This window comes from Theropithecus gelada, chromosome 4, assembly GCF_003255815.1.
Source record: "Theropithecus gelada isolate Dixy chromosome 4, Tgel_1.0, whole genome shotgun sequence".
Classification (NCBI taxonomy): domain Eukaryota; kingdom Metazoa; phylum Chordata; class Mammalia; order Primates; family Cercopithecidae; genus Theropithecus; species Theropithecus gelada.
The window spans coordinates 123,485,047-123,504,231 of record NC_037671.1 but is presented as its reverse complement, the minus strand read 5'-3'; the positions used below and the strand labels follow the sequence as shown (position 1 = coordinate 123,504,231).

Genomic DNA, 19,185 nt, shown 5'->3' with positions numbered 1-19,185 from the left:
CATGGTTGGATCTAGGTGCTCAACCCAGGCATATCCCTGCTTTCATCTCTTGCCTTTGTTCTTCTTTGCATTGGCTTCATTTTTCAGAAGGCTGTTTCTATGTCCCGCCTACCACTCCAGGCTGATGTAATGTGTACAACGACAATCTCAGAAGCAGAAGGGTTCTATTTGTTCTGGTGTTTGTATCAATTCTAGAAAAAAGAAGTTGGCTTGCTTGGGACGTGCACTGCATTTTGGCCCAGTTGCTGTGTTCAGGGGTACGGTGTTCTCCGGACAGCCAGGCTGTGCCCAGGGACAGTGGGATTGATGGGCAGCCCCATTAGAATCACGCACAGTGGAGCAGGGTGGTCCACAAAGGCTCTGATTACAGCCGACAGAGGCCCCCAGGGTGTGCTTGGAATGGCATGGGGCAGAAATAAGGGCATGGTCACCCACAGATATGAGGACCAAGGCAGGGCAAGCATGTGGGAGCCCCTCAGCAAGCCCAGACGCCACGTGCCGAGGAAGTTTCCTCACCCTGAGTCCCCCGAGGTCTGGGGAGGGCGGCTGGGTCCAGCTCCATAACCGGCACCACAGTTTGATGCGACTCACCTGAATGAAAAGCACACGGTGACCCAGCCGGCAGCCAGGTCACTCGGCACAATGCAAAGATTGTTCTTCTAACCATTCTGTTTGTCTCCAACTCCTGAGACATTTCCTTTCATTTTAACCTGACCGATTTTCATCCTGCAACTTTGAAGCCAGCGTAGTAACTACTCTCCTCGGGTCTCAGCAATCGGTGTATTTGAAGTTAGGTTTCCTGAATTGTGTTCTTATTTAATGATATATCAAACATTTTTCAGCGGATTCACTAAAACCTATCATCATAGACTCCATCTTTTCCAATATCTACATCAAGAATGCAACTTAAAAAGGGTGAGAGACTGCCCAAATGTGGCCGAAGCTGAGTAATAAACACGATAATCCAATCAAACGGGGCAGCGTTCGCATCTGGAAAAACAGACTCTCACTTGAAATAAAAGCAACTGCACTTTGCTCTGTTTCAGTGGCCTCTAGGTCTTTGGGGTAACACATAAGATGGTACAGAAACTCCAGTGCGGTCTATTTAGAACCTCACAGGAGTTGGAATTACCTAACCTCATTGCCCAGTAGTGAGGCACGGTGTGCTGTGCACTCGTGTGTGTATGTGTGAACATGCATATGTGTAGGTATGTCTTTGGGCACATGTGTGTACCTGCATGTTGGTGCGTGTGTGTGTTTGAATGCTGGAATAACAAGGAATGAGAGAGCGATGTGTGGGGCAGATACAGATTTGCTCACTATGCACTTTATAAAAACATACACACTTGCACAATATTTTATTTTATAAAATGATTCCTTACATCAATTTTGTTTAACCTTAATAAATTGCTCAGAAGTTGTGGCTATGCAGCCTTTAGCTGTAAAAAGTGAAGTTTATAGACTTGTGTTATATTTGCCAATAAAGTGAAAAAGACATATATATCTTTTCTCAGTTTATGAGCATCACGATGAGTACTGCAACCCAACAGAGACTGTGGATCATGACGGAAGAATTCCTGCTCTTCACAATGTGTCCCTTCTGTTAAAAATAAGAGAGACATGTTTGTTATTGCTATAGCAACTCACAACTATCAAATAGATGCCTCCGCCCAGCGTGACACCCTTTCATTGCATCAGCTCCAGGCCCCACTTCTGTTGTTGAAGGTGCTGGGACTGGGACGTGACCTCTCTCAGGAAGGGGAGCGAGGCTTGCCATTCCCATCACAGCATTTGTGTGCACTTACTCTGGCCCGGGTGCAAGAGCTGTCAGCCTCTGTCCTGCAGAATGGGCTGGACAACTAAACGTATGAGCATTAGATGTTATATTGCTCACGGCTTCTTACCTCATCCACCCCTCCTACTCCTCCCTGAGTAGCCTTAGCAAAGAATTTCCTCCTCCTCCTCCTCCTCTTCCTCCTTCTCCCTACCCTTCCACCACTTGCAAGACTTTTGGCTCAATGCATTTATTTCCGTCATATTTTGGCATATGTTTGAGTTCTAAATTCCAAAGTTTCCAACTCCTTACATATAAAACAAACAAAATAATGTACTCTTCTGTTATTTTCAGTTGAGCATGTAGAGCATCACAGATGCATACACACACACAGAATGTGCAGGGGGCTTCAGACCACCTGCGTTCATTCTGACGTCGGTGAGGAGAACCAGGAAAATGCCAAGTGATCTCACCACTGGCTCTTGCTTTGCTGAGACAGTTTTCCAGACTCAGGCCTTGCAGGACAAGGACTTGAAAGTGTTTCCTTCTTCTTCCCTGGTCACAGCAAACCATTGACAGGCATAGGAAAGTAAGAAAGTGTGAGGTTCAGAAGAGAGGAGGGCGATGGTGTGGGCGATGGAGCGGTGCAGGGTTCAGCCTGGGAGGGTAGCGAGCAGCCCCTGTACTCCGAGGTTGTGCCCGGGTCTGACTCCTGGGGTTGTGCAGGCTGGTGTCGCAGTAACACGTCCAGAGTCCGGCTTGGTTTTGCTGTGTGCTAGCACCATATTACCCGGCGTGGGCTTGAATATGGCCCCTTGCGCTGGGGGAGGGAGGGAGGAGACACCCCATGGCCCCATGGCAGCTCTCCCAGTTAAGCTGAACAAAAGTTATTAAAAGTTTGGCCAACACTTTCCCTGCCTGAAGCATCTGAGTTATTCTGATGGCTCAGGGAGGTCCAGAGTACCTAGTTCTAGGAACCTGTGAGCTCCTTAGTCACAAAACCCATTTGCTTGTCTTTATATGTTTTTACTTCTATTTATCTGCCCAGCAAGTCCCTGCCGTTGTTCACACAATCGTTTTTTGGTTCAGATGAATAATTCAATAGATTTTCATAGACAAGACACTGTCAGCAGTTGAGTCAATTGGGATACCCGGGTTTCAACCTGCACAGTTAAAAGGAAAGCAAGAAAACACAGCACAGAAATCCGTCAAAACACACGGCAGAAATCCATCAAAGCGCACATTGTCTGGGAGGAGAAATTCAGAGCCTCTCCACCCGGTGTGAAATTGTATCCTCCCCGCCAAACCAAGCACACTGATTTTCCTTTTCAACTTTGCCCAACGATGGTAACTGTTCAGTTTCCAGGGGCCACTTCAGCTACATGATATCACTTAAATTTACTGTTGCCATTCACAATGTGGGGCACATGGAGATACAAAGTGATTTGGCCAGAGGCCCACGGCTGGTAGCTGCAGGGGAAGGATTCGAACACAGGTCTGTCTGCCTCAGAGGTTCTTGTTTCATTCTCAGGCCATAGAACGCCCCACCCCCACCCCCACCTGAGTTTTAGAAACAAAGTCTTGATTCTTGCAGCTGGAGATAAGTTCAAGATATTAATAAATGCAAGATATTATCTAATATTGTGAAGTAGAAAAAGGCAGAATTGTGTGTGTGATCTCATTTCTTTTTTTGCAAAAAGGAAGTCTCCATAAAGGAAATACACATATATTAATAGAAAGATCACCAGGTGGGGGAGATGGCAGATTCTAGATGATATTTTATTATTTTTTCTACTTTTCACCTTCACATATGTAGTCACCTTCACATATGTATGCCGCCACTACCCCAACCTTACATCATTGGAGTCATTCATTAAACCCCAATCTGTGTGAGTCACTGCAGAAGTGAGGCTAACAGAAGCCCCGCACTGAAGGCCACGTTCCTTCGTGGTGCCGTCCCACACCAAAGCTGCTGTTCCCACGTGGCTATGGAGCTCTGGAGATGAAACGAGTGACATCAAGGGGCTGAATGTTGAATTCCATGTAATTTTACTTAATTAACATTTAAATAGCCTCGTGCGGGTAGTGACTACTGTATATTGCCCAGCACAATTAGTAACAGGGATGTTTTAAAACACACATCTAAATGAATCACAGGTGAAGTCGGGTGTGCCCATCTGACTTGGCAGACAGGGGCCGACCACTGGGTACCTGTGCAGACCTTCTCCAGCATCACACACAGTGCAGGATGGCATGGGCCCCGAGCAGCTGGCTTACCTGAATTGTGGCAGCAGCAGTAACAACCCCAAACTAGCTTCACAGTGTGGATTTAATTACAGAAGTCAGAGGAGGGCAGGCACCGGCTGTCTTCATTCTTTCTCGGTGACCTCCACCTGTCTGCTTCCACCTGCAGTAAAAGTCTGACTTGATGGCTTCATAATAATCTAATTGATAAGGAAGTACTTTTTTATATACTACCTTCATCCAAGACACAATTTTTCTCCTAAATATTTCAATATGAAGACTGCCTCTTTGTTTAATGATTTTTTAAGAACAAATTTACTGCCAGAATTAGTGCACGAAGGTCCTGAGACCATGGCTGCATCCTAAATGCCCCAGCAATGAGCAGAGGGGAGCCCAGCCCAAGCCTCTTAACGGAGCTCTGGTCTCTAACGCGATGCTTCTAATCTTATGAGCCTTGGCTACTTTTTAAATCTAGGAGCACCAGAGCTCCAATCACAAGGTCCTATATTCTCTCTAGAATCTTGGTTAAAGCAATGAACGTGTCCCTTGCTTTGCTTTTGCCCCAGAGACCTGTAATTGCCAACACTTCACTTTAAAAATCTCTTACAAACCTTAATCCTCAAAGCCCCTCTGTAATATCATAGACAGGAAGACCAGTGTCTGCACTTCTAGCGCTTTTCCATTTATTTTTATATTCATAATTTTATTCGTTTATTGGGAAATTTAAGGCATATAGAAGTTAAAACCACAGCTGAAGCCTCAGGAGGTGCACATTTTCAAAGATTTAAGAGATTCATTTCTTTGTCTGCAAAGCACGTGCTCTTCCGCACTGTGCTAAGTGGTCTGTGCCTGGGCACCGGGAGTTGCGGTTGTCAAATGGGCCTGGGGACAGTGGACAGTGGACAGTGGAGGAGCAAGTCAAGAAACGACATTGACAGTAATCACCCTGCTTCAGTGTTTCCATGAAGTGCTCTTAGATGCAATGATTGTGAAATGGGAAAATCATGAGTGGCCACCTGGGCGAGCCTCAATGGCCGACATCTCTGCATCTGAGCATCTCTGCAGAAGCTGCCGTCTGGTAATTTCAGTCTGTCCTGGGCACCTGGATCAAAGTCAGAGGCCCTCCCTCATGGCTCCTCTTCACCTGCCCCCGCACTAGGGTCCTATCTTGGGCAGGATCCTGGAGGCTCACTCGCTTCTTCCCAGGATGGAAAAGGCGTCTGAGCTGCTTGTGTCTGATGAGGAACTTGTTTGACAGGTGAGAGGCACAGAGCGGATGAGTGGATTCATATGGAGCCCACAGTTCCCAAACCACCTGTGCAGGAGACTCACAGGTTCCCAAACCGCCTGCGCCTGAGGCTTGCTGGGGGCACGACTCACAACGCAGGCTCCTGGGGCCCTCCAGAGACTCTGGTCTCAACCAGCCCATGGCACCCACCTCAAGTAACACTGGCCTCGGGCACTGATTCTCAACCGGGGCTAACCACTAAAAATTTACTCAAGGAGCTTTTAAAAAGTATCAGTGCCTAGGACACAACACAGGTTAATTGAATAAGAACTTCGGGAGGAGACTCTAGGTACTTGCATTTTCCTAAAAATCTTCCTAAATGACTCGGGTTTTCAGCCACAGTTCAGCAATGCCAGTCTAAGACGAAAAATGAAATGACTGGGTTGGAACCTCAGGCTGTGCGGAGCCCACAGTGGGTCCGGACTTCGGTTTCAGTGCCCTCCATGGTCCAACAGTCATTGAGGACCCCAAATTATTTATGTAAATTATATGTCAGTATCTACCATATTAGGAATTAAAACAGAAAATGTTTTAAATATTCTAATTCATTTTAAAATAACAATAATAAATCCATTATGTGTTAACATAACATTTTTGTTAAAACCAACTATATTTTTCAAAAGGGAAAATCAGTGAGAAGCGTGGCATTAATCTACATGTGTGTCAATCTCTGTCTCGCTTTAATGGAAGACAGCTGGACTCACACAGCTGCTGCTGCATTCCACCTGTTATGGTGCGTTTTGGGGAATATATAAGGAAAATCTAGACCTGTGTGTGTGTGTGTGTGTGCTTGTGTGTGTGTGCGTGTGTGTACCTACATATATGTAGGGGGAGAAAGGAATATTTTAAGAATTTTTTTGGATTATTATGGATATTCTTATTTTAATCTTTACAAAAACCTGAAAAGTGATAGTTTTTTTGTTTTGTTTTGTTTTTTTGTTTTGTTTGTTTGTTTGTTTGTTTTTTGAGACGGAGTCTCGCTCTGTTGCCCAGGCCGGAGCGCAGTGGCAAAGTGATAGTTTTTAAAGTGATTAATGGCCACGTAGAATCCGAAGCCACGTGGTGAGCGTTTCCTTGGCTCCTACGCTGATATTCGTGTGTCCACGTAGACTCTGAAGCCACGTGGTGAGCGTTTCCTTGGCTCCTACGCTGATATTCGTGTGTTTATCTTGCCCTTTGAATGGGCCTTTTACCCAGGCCTAATTTTGTAACTTCACGTGTTCACCATTTGGAAAATAACGGTTTACTGAGATGTGCAGAAACTCCAAATGCAGACCTGTCCGAGAGACTGAATATATGAAGGGATGCTGGGAAGACCACAGAGAAGCCTGGACTCTGACCCACACCTGCAGCAGCCTGCCCAGGAAACCTGACCCTGACCTAGTACCTGCGAACGCCAGCCCCAGAGCCTGGCCTGCTATCTGGGCGTCAGGACTGCAGGAGGTGGGACAAGGACCCCACCACAGCTGACCCTATATGGCAGGGCTTGATCAGCGACTAACAGCTTTCTTTACCGTTTCCGTGCTTCCCACTTAGCACCAACCAGAGAAAGCCAAATACACTCCCTGGTAAGTCCCACAGGATGCTCCGATTCCAGCTATTCACCCCCAGTGTCCCCGGACAGCAGCCTCCAGCAGGGCTCACCTGTGGCCTTCAGTTTTCTCATCGTAAGTCCCCGTACCCCTGCCTTTGAGTCTCTGGTGGACACTCACAGTGGTGACCGACGCCCCCGCCACAGCAAGCCTCGAATACACAGCCTCTGCGTGTTCCCGCTGAGTTGGTCTTTGTTTATTTTCACACTTAAATTATACACTATAAAAAAACCATAGTTGTTAATATTGCCACCCATCTCACAAAAAAGCCTCTCTATATTGTAAAACTGTCAAGCTCAAGGTGATAAATAGAAGTGACCCAAAATTCTAATGTTTCTTAAAAGTTCAGATTTTATCATGAGCCGCAAATACTACTAGTTCTTTCCCTTGGAGGAACATGTTGTTAATTAGCTAGGTCTGAGTACCACAGTTTGTCTATTGGTTGTTCTTTCAAGTAAAAACTGTGTTCCATTTAAAGAAAAAAAAACATAACCAAAACAGCGAGTTCAGCAGGTAACTGGAACGACAGCCTCAGTGCTTTTCCCACAACAGTGATCATGTTACTCCAGTGTGGAGAAATGCTTCATCCAGTCCCCACTTCACGGCACAGAATATTAAAAAGACAAGCCTGCACGGGTTGAGACTAAATAGTTAATACTGAGCCTCACTGCTTGATTCTGGACACTCTTGGCTGAAAATGGCTTTTCTTTTCCCTGCAGGTGGGCGGAGGTGAAGAAGACCCCAGCTGTTTGTGTGGTTGGTCCTCAGCTTGCTTCGGGTTAAAGATTCGGTAGTTTTACCCACCATTGCCTTTATATACCAGCAATGGGATATCCACACAGTTAAAAAAAAGACTTAGCATTATGATAAAAATAGTTTTCCCTTTGTGGGCCCCCTGAAGGGTCTCGGGATCCCAGCAGTGTGGATAGCAGACTCGGGGACCTGGCAGGAGGGTTTGGGTTAACCCTCTGTTGCAACCTGAGCGTAATGTGAAGGAGTCCCAAAGCCCTCATGCAGTTTTAAGCTTTAAATGCTTTTCTTCAAGTTTCAGTTTGTGGGGGTAGTTTGGTCTATAAGGCAAAAAGACTAAAATGTCTATGAGACATCTGAGAACTGTGATCCACGAAAGAGAAACAGAAGTGAAGAGGCATCAGTTTAGGGGACAGCATCGGAAATACTAAAGGGTGACAGCTGTTGTGTGAATAGGACTGACCGGCTCCAAGGTCAGCCACTAGCCACGGCTGCAGTGAAATTCAGGCCAACCAGCACTTTCTGGGGGTCCTATGTCCTATCTTCCCCTCCTTGTCTCCTCCTTTCCCAGGCAACCCAAACATAAGGCCAATTCATCTGCATTTAGTACCGCAAAGAGAGGAATTTCTAACACTCTTGAGAGTCCTCATTTAAACCTGCACGTTGTGCACATGTATCCTAGAACTTAAAGGATAATAATAAAAATAAAAATAAACTGCAATTTCTGAATTACTTGAGAATACTCACGGGCCATCTCAGATTTCAGAACATACAGGGGTTTATCATTAATGTATTGAGTTCCAAGAGGAGATTCTTAGCCCCTCTGGCATTCTAATAAAACCTATAAACGGGTAAATTAGGCGTTGCTACTTAAATTCGGTTTTTGTCCTTGAGCTCGAAAGTCCTGCAGGGAAAACAGCCCGAGGGAGCCCCTGCAGGGGCGTTGCTTAGGAGAGGCTGTCCTGTTCCAGCCACAAAGGCAGCTCCGGGAGACAAACCAAGGCCCCAAATCCACGAATCCACGGTGCCTGATGCTGTCAGAGCCACTTCCTCAGCAGAGCATCGGTCGTCCAGCCGGATCTTCAGGGCACAAAGGGAGGCGAGCGCACCCAGCCTTCTCTTCGCTCCAATCCCCATTTAACTGTTTGGTTTTGAAAGATTTCTCCAAGAAAAATTTATATATGTAAATTATGTATGTCAAGATTTACCATATTAGGAATTAAAACAGAAAAATTTTAAATATTTTAAAACAGCAATAATAACTCCATTATTTGTTAACAATGGAATGGAGAGGCTGGATATTGTGAACACTGGAACGGAGAGGCTGGAGAAGATGTGGCGAGCACTGGACGCACATGCAGAAAGTGGCGAAACCAGAACTGGCTCCCTGGGGCTGCCCCTGCCTCCCTTGTCGCCGGCTGCGTCTGTCACAGGGCTGCAGCACGGTCATCTTCGTTTTGACTTTACTTTCAGGTGGCAACGCACAGTGCCACAGCCTGTCGCGGTCACCTGAGCACAAGTGCAGTCACAATCCTCCCTATGAATTTTGTCGCGGCTTCATACCTGAAATAAGTATCACTGTATTATCACGTCTCTGTGGAAATCCACATCTTTCAATGCTCCTTTTGAGACACAGGTTATTGTAAGTTGAGAAACAACTGCTTTTCCAGATGTTAAATTCACGCAGAGAGCTCTGTTGTGATAAAGTTATTTCTCACTGATGCTTCACCCTCACCAAGCTTCCAGGCACCTAAAAAGCATCACTGTCATTGCAGGCAGATGTAAGAAATAAGAAAACACCCACGCATGCTCAGCGTGGAAACCAATTCGGTCCTCAGTTCCAACGACAGGTGTCTCTCTAAGCTGGCTGAGACCTTCTTGGGGCAGGACCCTGGGGAAGAAGTGCCTTCTTGCATGGGCCAGACCTGGGGGCCCTGGGGGGCTCCCCTGGGGGACTTACAGAATGGACACCCACCACCCCTTAGTTGTCTCCAATTGTACCCTGAGGAAAAATAGTTCAGTTCCTCCTCTTTCCCATTGAGAACAGCCACCCGCACGTGCTGGCATGCAAGGGCCTCTGATGGCCAACACCAGCTTTCAGTGAGGCAACTAGGGGAGGAGGAGCAACGATTCCAGGAGTTGGAGATTTTATAAGCAGCATCTAGATGAATGACTTAACTTTTCCAAATTTCTGTTATCTTTTTGACAAAACGTGTATTGGTTTCAAGTATCAGGAGAGTTGAGGAATTGAGTGAGTTTATACAACGGATTCTCTGTATGGAGAGGGTTTTAAGTCTCATTTTCTCCTTTGGTTTATTTTTTCCCTTGGATCTGGTTGGGCGTTGAGCCTACAGAATCATCCCCTGCAAAAACAGTCATTTTACGTGCATGTTAATGTCAATAAAATCCAGCCAAGCATAATCTTTGAAAGGCAAGTGTGTTTACTAGGACGAGTCACAACCTGACACCCTGTGGTAGATGCCGACGGGCCTGACTTACTCAGAATTTACCATCAGTGTCTAACATCTTGGCGTGGCACTGGGTGGAGATCTTTGATGGAAATTTTAGTGATTCTTACCAGTGTAGAACCATTTCCATGCTTGAAGGACTGAATCATATAAACAATATTGCTTTCATAGAGTCCGTAGGCTGAATTAGACTTTAAAATCTTAACAGCAAAGGTGTACTTAGCATTAGAAACAGAAGCACTGGTGGGAAGTGAAGGGTGTATAAAGCGAATAGTATCTTTTATACACATGCAGCATCTTTTGGGAAACTCTCCGAAATGCCAAGTTTGAGGACTTCCCAGAGTGAGTCAAAACTACCTCTTGTGGTTGACAGAAAGAAGCATTTTAGGATGTATTTAAATGTTGCATTATGTCTCCCTGGGGCATTTGTGTTTTATCTCTTACTGGAATAAAACTTTGTTCCATAGAAAGAAATTTGGGGTGCGCTGTTGAGATGAGGGAGTGAGGGTGAAGTCCCTTCCAAGGCCCCAGGGGTCACCCCCACAACTTTCTCCACCTACTTCATAGGGAGCCTTGAGACTCGGGGGCAGGTCCTACTTCTTCTCTACTTTTTATGACAAGGCTGATATTTTTTTAGAAATATTAATGAGCATTTCTATTTTGCATTTTCTATATACAACCTGCTTAGCAGATAGCAGCCTTGGTGGAATGATACAAAATAATGCAGAGTGATGGAGTGGACAGTCCCTTCAGACACGCTAGCCAGGTACATGCAAAGAGTCAGAGTGGACGGTCCCTTCTGACACGCTAGCCAGGTAAATGCAGAGTCAGAGTGGACAGTCCTTTCAGACATACAAATCAGGTAAATGCAACGATGCTAGTCAGGGATGATTTCACACACAATGATTTCACCGCCTGTGTTAGCATCGAGGCCAGCTCGGTGGAAAGGCTGTGAGGTCCCTATCACGGAGGTGCTGGCAGTAAGGAGAGAGGGGCTGGGCAGGGAAGCCACCTTCGCATTCCAGGGGGTCACCGGTAAAGGAAGGGATAGAGACACGGGGGAGAAGGCAGGGCCCGGCTGCCCCATTGAGAGGAAATCATCGGGGCAGGGGCTGAGGGGAAGGCTGGTCAGGGCAGCCCTGCTCCTACCTGCAGGCCCGGCTGGCAGCAGGCTGCAAAGACTGGGTGGGCTTGAAGGGGTCCGCATGGGCTCTCAGCCACCTTCTCCAGGCCTCAGCGGCCTGAAGGTGGAGGGGAGAGTGAGTCATCCTGCCCTTAGCCCGTGTGGCAGGGACAGGAGAGCGCTGAGTGAGTGGTCTGAGGCAGGGCCCTGAAGAGCCAGGGGCCTGTGGTCAGCAGAGAGGCCTGTGAACTGCGGAGGGTCTGTGATAAGAACCGAGGATCTGTGGTCAGCAGAGGGGCCTGTGAACTGAGGAGGGTCTGTGATAAGAACCGAGGATCTGTGGTCAGCAGAGGGGCCTGCAGTCAGCCCACCCAAGGGCTGAGCACCATCAAATGGAAGACTGCGTTACTGGTCGCCTGGGTATTTATTTATTTATTTATTTATTTTATTTTATTCTTTTTTTGAGACGGAGTCTCACTCTGTCGCCCGGGCTGGAGTGCAGTGGCGCAATCTCGGCTCACTGCAAACTCTGCCTCCTGGGTTCACACCATTCTCCTGCCTCAGCCTCCCGAGTAGCTGGGACTACAGGCGCCCGCCACCACGCCCGGCTAATTGTTTTGTATTTTCAGTACAGACGGGGTTTCATCATGTTGGCCAGGATGGTCTTGATCTCCTGACCTCATGATCCGTCCCCCTCGGCCTCCCAGAGTGCTGGGATTACAGGTGTGAGCCACCACGCCCAGCTGGGGTAGACTGGTTTTTAAATTGCCATGGACTAATGATCAGCCAAGAACCCCTCCTCCCAAGTCAGTTCAGTCGACATAAAGACACATCTCCTTGGACATCCAGGTTGAAGGGTGGGTGAGGTGTGGCCCGCACTCTCCACCTCGCATTGGGTCTATTGGGAAACAGGTGCTTCTCCGACAGCCTTGGTTCAGGAATAAAACAGATGCCTTGGGGCTGGGGGCTGCGGTGGGCAAGGTGGAGAGGCTGGTTTGGGACAGGATGACAGTGGTGGGGGTCAGGAGGGTGTCTCCCATGATCGACACTAGAACAAATCTCAGGAAAGCCGGGTTTGCGCCCAGCTGGCCCTGGGCTCCACCCTGGAACCCACAATCAGGAAGCCAGTCCTCCTGGTGTTTCTTCAGCTGAAGCATTACCTTGAAGGACTCCCCAGGTGCAAAGCCATGAAGGAATGGCTGGAAGCAGAGTTTGATGCGGAAAAGTCCTCACCACAAAGGGGGCTCAGCAGGGAACGCAGCCTGAGGCTCTGCTTCTGAGTAGGAGGCGGAGGGCTCTGGAGGGCATGTTTCTCGGGGCTGCACTGGCTGCCTCTGGGCACCCTTTGCCCAGGGTTGGTGTTGAGGCCAACGCATGGGTGTGGCTCCCTCAACTCCATCCGGACGCCTCGGGAGGCTGGGCTGTTTTTCCCATACCAAACATACATCAAACCATCATCACCAAGGGAAAACGAGACCAAGTTTGCAGGGCCACTGACAAAGGTTTGCAGCGTTGGTCGGATTTTTGAAAAAATTATCAAAGCCCTTAATAATGTCACTGATAAGTGTGTGGTGCAATTGTCTCTAAAATAGGTAACATGATGGGTTCTTTTCAGAATGTGGATAGTAAGGCATTTAGACAGAGGACACTCCTGTGTCAGGCTGCACGCAGTATCTGAGGGCAAACATGGTTCTAGCCCCAGCTGCCCGTTCCGATGGCAGCCATCGGCAGGCACCATCACAGGACGGCCGTGCGGGAAGCACAGGGATTCTGTGGAGACGTGGTGAAGCTTCCTCTGCAGCTGCCCTGCAGGTGCTGGGCACAGTGTGGCTCAGTTTGAAGGGCAGTCATCTTCTGGAGGGGGCGGGGCATTGGTGGCAGGACCCCTTCATGAACCGGATCTGCACACGCATCCCAAAATCAGCCCTGAGGAACCTGAATGTATAAAAACTGTGCCTTCTGTACGTGCCGGTTTCAAGTTCCATGAACACTGCATATTCATTTATGTTTGGTTGAAAAACGTGCTGAATAAGTGGACCCACGCAGTCCAAATCCACATTGTATAAGGGTCAACTGTGTTTCAATAGCTTCCTCAATCAACTCCCAGCTTCTCTTCAAATTTCTTATTTTGCTTTTTCCTTAGGAAGCGTGTCCATTGTAATTTCTAAAGCTCTCTCAGCTAGTCGGTCCCCACTTTTGTAACTGAGCTTAAGAACATGACACATAAAATCTGGCCCAGGACCTGAAGTATATAATGCATTTTTAAATCCTTCTTTTCAAGTGTGTTAGATTCAGAAGATAGCTGGGTTAAAGAAAACGGCATCTTTTTGGTGCTTGGATATTTTCCTGATAGTTCCAGTGGTTTTTCTGAGCTCTAAGCCTGGGGTCTGAATAAATGAGGCAACTTGTTCTTTTCTTCTCCTCGAACTCAAAGCTTACATTAAAACTAGGATAAGCTGTGAAGCCATGCCCTTCCCGTTCATGGACTAAAAGTAATAAATATTTGTACTCAGGGCTCTGGGCCCCAAATCAATGCCAGAGGACCGACTATACTTTAGTATCCTTTTATTTATTTTTATTTTTTATTTATTATTATTTTTTCTTTTTTTGAGATAGAGTCTTGCTCTGTCGCCCAGGCTGGAGTGCAGTGGCACAATCTCTGCTCACTGCAACCTCCGCCTCCCAGGTTCAAGCGATTCTCCTGCCTCAGCCTCCCGAGTAGCTGGGACTACAGGTGCCACCTATAGGCACACCATCACACCTGGTTATTGTTTTTGTTTTGTTTTGTTTGTATTTTTAGTAGAGATGGGGTTTTACTGTGTTAGCCAGGATGGTCTCCATCTTCTGACCTCGCAATCCACCCACCTCTGCTTCCCAAAGTGCTGGGATTACAGACATGAGCCACTGCGCCTAGCCTCGGCATCCTTTTATTTTAAATTGGCATCCCTAAGCCCTCCAAAACTTTGTCTTTCTTAAATAAAAATTTAGAAAATGGAGAGTTAGTGCCGTTAAAGATAAGAGCTGTATCAGTCAGATTCCCAAAGAAGCAAAATTCACAGGATATATGTACGTTAAGACTTTCCCTTTAAGGAGCTGGCTTATGCGACTATGGGGCCCACACACCTGAGAACTATGGGGCAGGCCAGCAGGCTAGAGGCCCAGGCAGGTTTCTATGTTGTGATTTCGAGGCAGAACGTCTTCCTCTTTGGGAGGCCTCTGTCTAGGAGACCCTCAGCTGATTGAATGAGACCCGCCGCACGGTGGAGGGTCACCTGCTTTACTCAAAGCCGAATGATTTAAATGTTAATCTCATCTAAATATACCTCTCAGCAACATCTACACTGGGGTTTGATCAAACAACTGGGCACTGCGGCACAGCCATGTACACATGTAACCTGTAACCATGACACGACCCCAGGAGGCTCTTTGAGGTGTTTCCAGGCCAAATGGGGTCCTTGCTATGCTATGGAGAATTGCCTAGCGGGTAAAAACAGCATCGTACTACAGTGGCACACAGCAGCATCGCACCACAGAGGAGAGGCAGAGGCGCCAAGGCAGGGGCTTTCTGCTTGATACTCGCCTTTGCTCTTGAAGCAAGAGCCCCAACCCAAGCAGGGGTTTGAGTTTAGAGCAGGAGTGGCTCCCCTTCGTAGCACCTGTGGCTTCCCCTGCTAGCAGGTAGGGAAAAAGGAGTTCATGCCCTAGATGGCTACCCTAAATTTTAGTTGGTTATATGATCCCCAGGGGCAAAGATCTCATTCCCCAGACTCCCATGCAGCTAAGCATGGTCACATGATGAGTCTGGCAGATGTGATGATGTGGGAGATATGTTGGTGATGCCACAGAGTGTCCCTAAGGGGAGAGGTGGGCCGTTCCTTACTATTCCATCGCTGGTTGGATGACTGGGAAATAACCCAGCTCCTGGCAGGTGCCAGCACATCGTGGGCACTCAACCAATGACAAATGCATCAACATGCATGATGGACAGACAGATGGACAGATGGATGAACAGACTAATGCAAAGATGGATGGACAGACGAATGGAAGATGAATGGGCAAGTGGATGGATAGGTGGATGGATAGATGGATGGGCAGAGAGATGGGCAGATAGATAGACGGACTTACAGATGGGCAGGTGGATGGACAGTGGATGGGTAGGTGGATGGGTGGATGGATGGGTCGATGGGTGGATAGATAGTTGGATAGATGGATGGGCAGATGGATGGGCAGACAGATGGACAGAGAGATGGGAAGATGTATGGGCAGTGAATGGATAGATGGATGGGTAGGTGGAAGGATAGATGGATGGGCAGACAGATGGACACACGGATGGGTAGGTGGAAGGATAGATGGATGGGCAGACAGATGGACACAAAGATGGGCAGATGGACCACTTGTTCAAAATGGTGGAGCTATATGGAAGGAGCTGGCCGCAGGTGCCCATGGTGCTGCTGGCCAGGTGCAGAGCTGCCGATCCCCAGACTTCATACCATGAGAGAGAGAGATTAATGTCTATCTTGTGTAAGGCACTGGCATTTTGGGTTTTCTGTCACTGACCGTTGAATCCTAACTGATACACATCTCCATTCCCGAGGAGATGGAATCGTTCAGGATCCAATTTGGATCAGAGTCGAATCATGACCCATCTGTGTGAGCAGAACCTGCTTCCAAACTTTATCCCCAGGGGGAGACGAGATTTGCTTGTGGGTGAGTGTTTCCTCAGTGCCGTGCCCTCCTGCTCCATCCTTGTCTAGGGGAGCTTACGTGGACCCTGGCCTGAGATTGCTGCGTGAGAGAGAACTGTTGACTTTCTAGAGATGATCGAGGCTATGAATTCGCTGTGTACAAAGTAACTACAGGAGCCCTTTACTGAGTGAGGGCTTGGAATTGTCTTGTGTCAACTGTGAGTGGTTTCTCCCTGGTGTGATGTGTCTGCTTGTGGCTCTGGGAGAAATGATAAGCTTGAGCCAGAGATTTTCCAGCTACTGAGCTTATTTTTAGAAAGGAAGATCCAAGTTCACGACTTTCTCTGTTTGCTTTTACAAGGACTGACACAGAAAGAAAACCTTTGGAACAGGAAAAGAAGAGCCTCCTTTGACAAAGCAAAGGAGGATCACAGAGTTCCAGCCTCGAGGGCTGCGTCTGGGGGTTTCCTGGCATTAAAGGAGCTGATGGTGAATTTTCACTCAAGCATCACCGGCAATGTGAAATTCAGTGGAGTGAAAGGCTCCCTGTTCCCACAGGGTCACATTCAAGCACAATTCAAATATGAATACAGTAAAATCATGAGATCCCAGCTACTCTCAACAAGTCTTACCCACAGCGTTTGTGGATTTTGTGCCAGGCACAAACTGTGCCATTTTGTGCTGGAGTTGGGTCTTGTCTGTGATCCATGGAGCCTGCTGTTTAGTGGGGGAGACACAGGTTAAAGCAGCCCTTCCAATAAGTGTGCAGGTGTTAACGGGGAAGGCGCAGCACGGCCGTGTCCATCTGAGCCTCCTGTGATCAAGGAAGGGTCAGGAGGAAATATGGTCTTGGCTGAGACCTGAGAATGACCAGAATCAGCTGGATAAAGAGGGTGTGTTGGGGAGGATGTCCCAATGTCTATGCAAATCTGCAGTAGGAGAGAGGAGCGTCCAAGAGATGGAAACAAGGTCAGCTAAAGCAGCAGAGCAAAACCCAATTCTCAGGAATTGGGTTTCCCCAATATCTGCAGACCCAGATTACACACAGCAGCCCCTCAGCTTGCAGCCTGCCCCTTTCCTCCTGCAGAAATGGGAGCATGCAACGTGTCTGAGTTGAAGTAGCAGGGGAGTTGGCCACCATCACTCATGTTCGACAGCCTCAAGGGTGGCCAGAAGACGGGCGCCTCATGGTGCAAGCTTGGTGCAGTGAGACAGACTTGGTGAGCTGAACCACATCCACTCAGGTCACAGGGCCTGAGCCACCCGAGGGGCTGGGCTTTGTCAGGGACATCTTGGCAAGTTTTAAGCAGGGCCTGACCTGGTCACTTTCCCATACCTGGGACCTCCCTTCGGAATCTGTGTGACTGATGAACTGGAAACATGACATCAGCAAGGGTAGCCCGTGGGCCTGGGGAGGGTCACCCAGAGAAGCTTCCCATGGTATCCGGAGTGGGGCAGGTGCTGGTGGAGGAGACAGGCAGGGATCAGGTCAGTGGTCCTGGGGAAGTATCCCACATCTAATTAGAAAGAGCGCAGTCATTCCTCATCTCAGTTCGTGGTCTGAAAAGGAGATATTTGGAAAATCAGTAAGTATCTCTTTAATTTCTCAGGAATTGGGCCTAATTTAAATGAGAAGTGTCCCAGCGAGAAAACCAAGGGGTCTTGTCGCGTCTCAGGATTTCCCCAATATCTGCAGACCCAGATTACGCACAGCAGCCCCTCAGCTTGCAGCCTGCTCCTTTCCTCCTGCAGAAATGGGAGCACACAACGTGTCTGAGTTGAAGTATCAGGAGAGTCGGCCACCATCACCCGTGTTCGACAGCCTCAAAGGCAGCCAGAAGAGGGGGCCTCATGGTGCAAAAGTGGAAGGTGCCAGCTGTACCCTATGGAGGCTGCTGGTTGGGGAAGATGGAGGCAGGGAACTGGCATCAGGGCACTCTGCAGGGTGTGGTGCACACTTGGCTTTCTCTGGGTGGTCCTGAGTTGGAAGCAGGGACAAAACCTAGGCAGCTGTCAGCTATTCATCCAGTCCCGGCTGTCTTGGGTCAGTTGTCACAGGGGTTCCTGCTTGGCATCCTGGGCTGTGGGTTGGGGTTCCATCTTTGCACATGGCCCTGTTGTCCGTTTCTGGGCTGCGGGTCGGAGTTCTGTCTTTGCACATGGCCCTGTTGTCCGTTTCTGCATTCAGTTTCCCCCTCCCTCCAGTGACGCTGCAGAGGGTCTCAAATGCATGCGTGCATATCAACACCCCCACTCTCACTTCCAAGCACCCCTCCACCAGAGCCTTCTGTTGGGACTTGGGGTATACGCTGGCAGCACGGGTGGGCCTTGGTTGTCTAAGCAGGGGTAGGCTGGCACAGGCCCTGCTAGCCCAAGACATGGGGCAGGAATTCCAAGTCCCAGGTGTTGGCTTGGCCTAGAGAGTGGGCATGGGGCTGGGTGGGTGGTCAGTCCCTCTGCCCTGTGGAGCCTGCGCCCATGGAGAGGACAGCAGCCAGAGGGCTCCAGGCTGGGCCCCCACAGTGCAGCACCCAGGCAAGGCCCTCAGTGTGGTGATGTAGCCGTGGGGGTTTCAGGAGGTCACCAAGTCCCTGCTTGTGCCGGATCCCGGGTCTCCCACTGTAAAATGAAGCTGGGCAGGCGGCTTTCATCGCTCAGCTTCTGTAAAGGAGACCTGTGTGGAGCTCCAGTGTGCACACACATTCAAAGGGGCTAGTTCTGCAGGAAGCCTGGCTCTCCCGCAACAGCCATGGCTGCTTGTTCCCAAGGCAACCTCCTGAGGAGGATGTGAGGTTTTGTGGAGGACAAAAACCAAACGCAAATCCACCGTATACATGTGTAGTTACTGCATCGATACCTCTGTTCTCAGGCCAGCTTCCCTTTCCTCGGTTTCCAGGTTTCCTCAACAAGCAGGTCCAAAATATGTTCTGCTGAAGAACCGTGGCCTTTTGGTGACATTCCCTAGAGCCTGCTCAAAAACAGGGCTCGGGCTAAGTTCACTTCCTCGGGCTCTGGAGTCAGCATTCTAATTAATTATTCTAATTATGGTGAGATTTTCCTCTCCTCTCAGGCCTTCACCCTTCACCCACCAAGCCCTGGCCATTCCTTTTCAACCCCAGCATCCCCCCAGGTTCCTGTGCAGGCCTCAGCTTCCAGGAACCCTGCCTTGGAGTGTAGTTGGCTCTGTGACCAGCAAGCAGGAGGCCACGGCGTCCCACCCTCGGGGCTCTCACAGGGCGAGTGACTTGGAGGATACCCTCC

The 19,185-nt window shown here is 48.6% G+C and overlaps 1 long non-coding RNA gene across 1 annotated transcript; it reads right to left on the bottom strand.

Annotated features, from left to right (window-relative positions):
- Window positions 1-1,362: 1,362 nt before the first annotated feature.
- On the bottom strand, window positions 1,363-2,445 carry LOC112622074. Its single transcript, XR_003118930.1, has 2 exons — window positions 2,248-2,445; window positions 1,363-1,600 (listed from the first exon to the last, which is right to left on the bottom strand). It is a non-coding gene; the product is annotated as an uncharacterized LOC112622074 (long non-coding RNA).
- Between the last annotated feature and the right edge of the window lie 16,740 nt (window positions 2,446-19,185).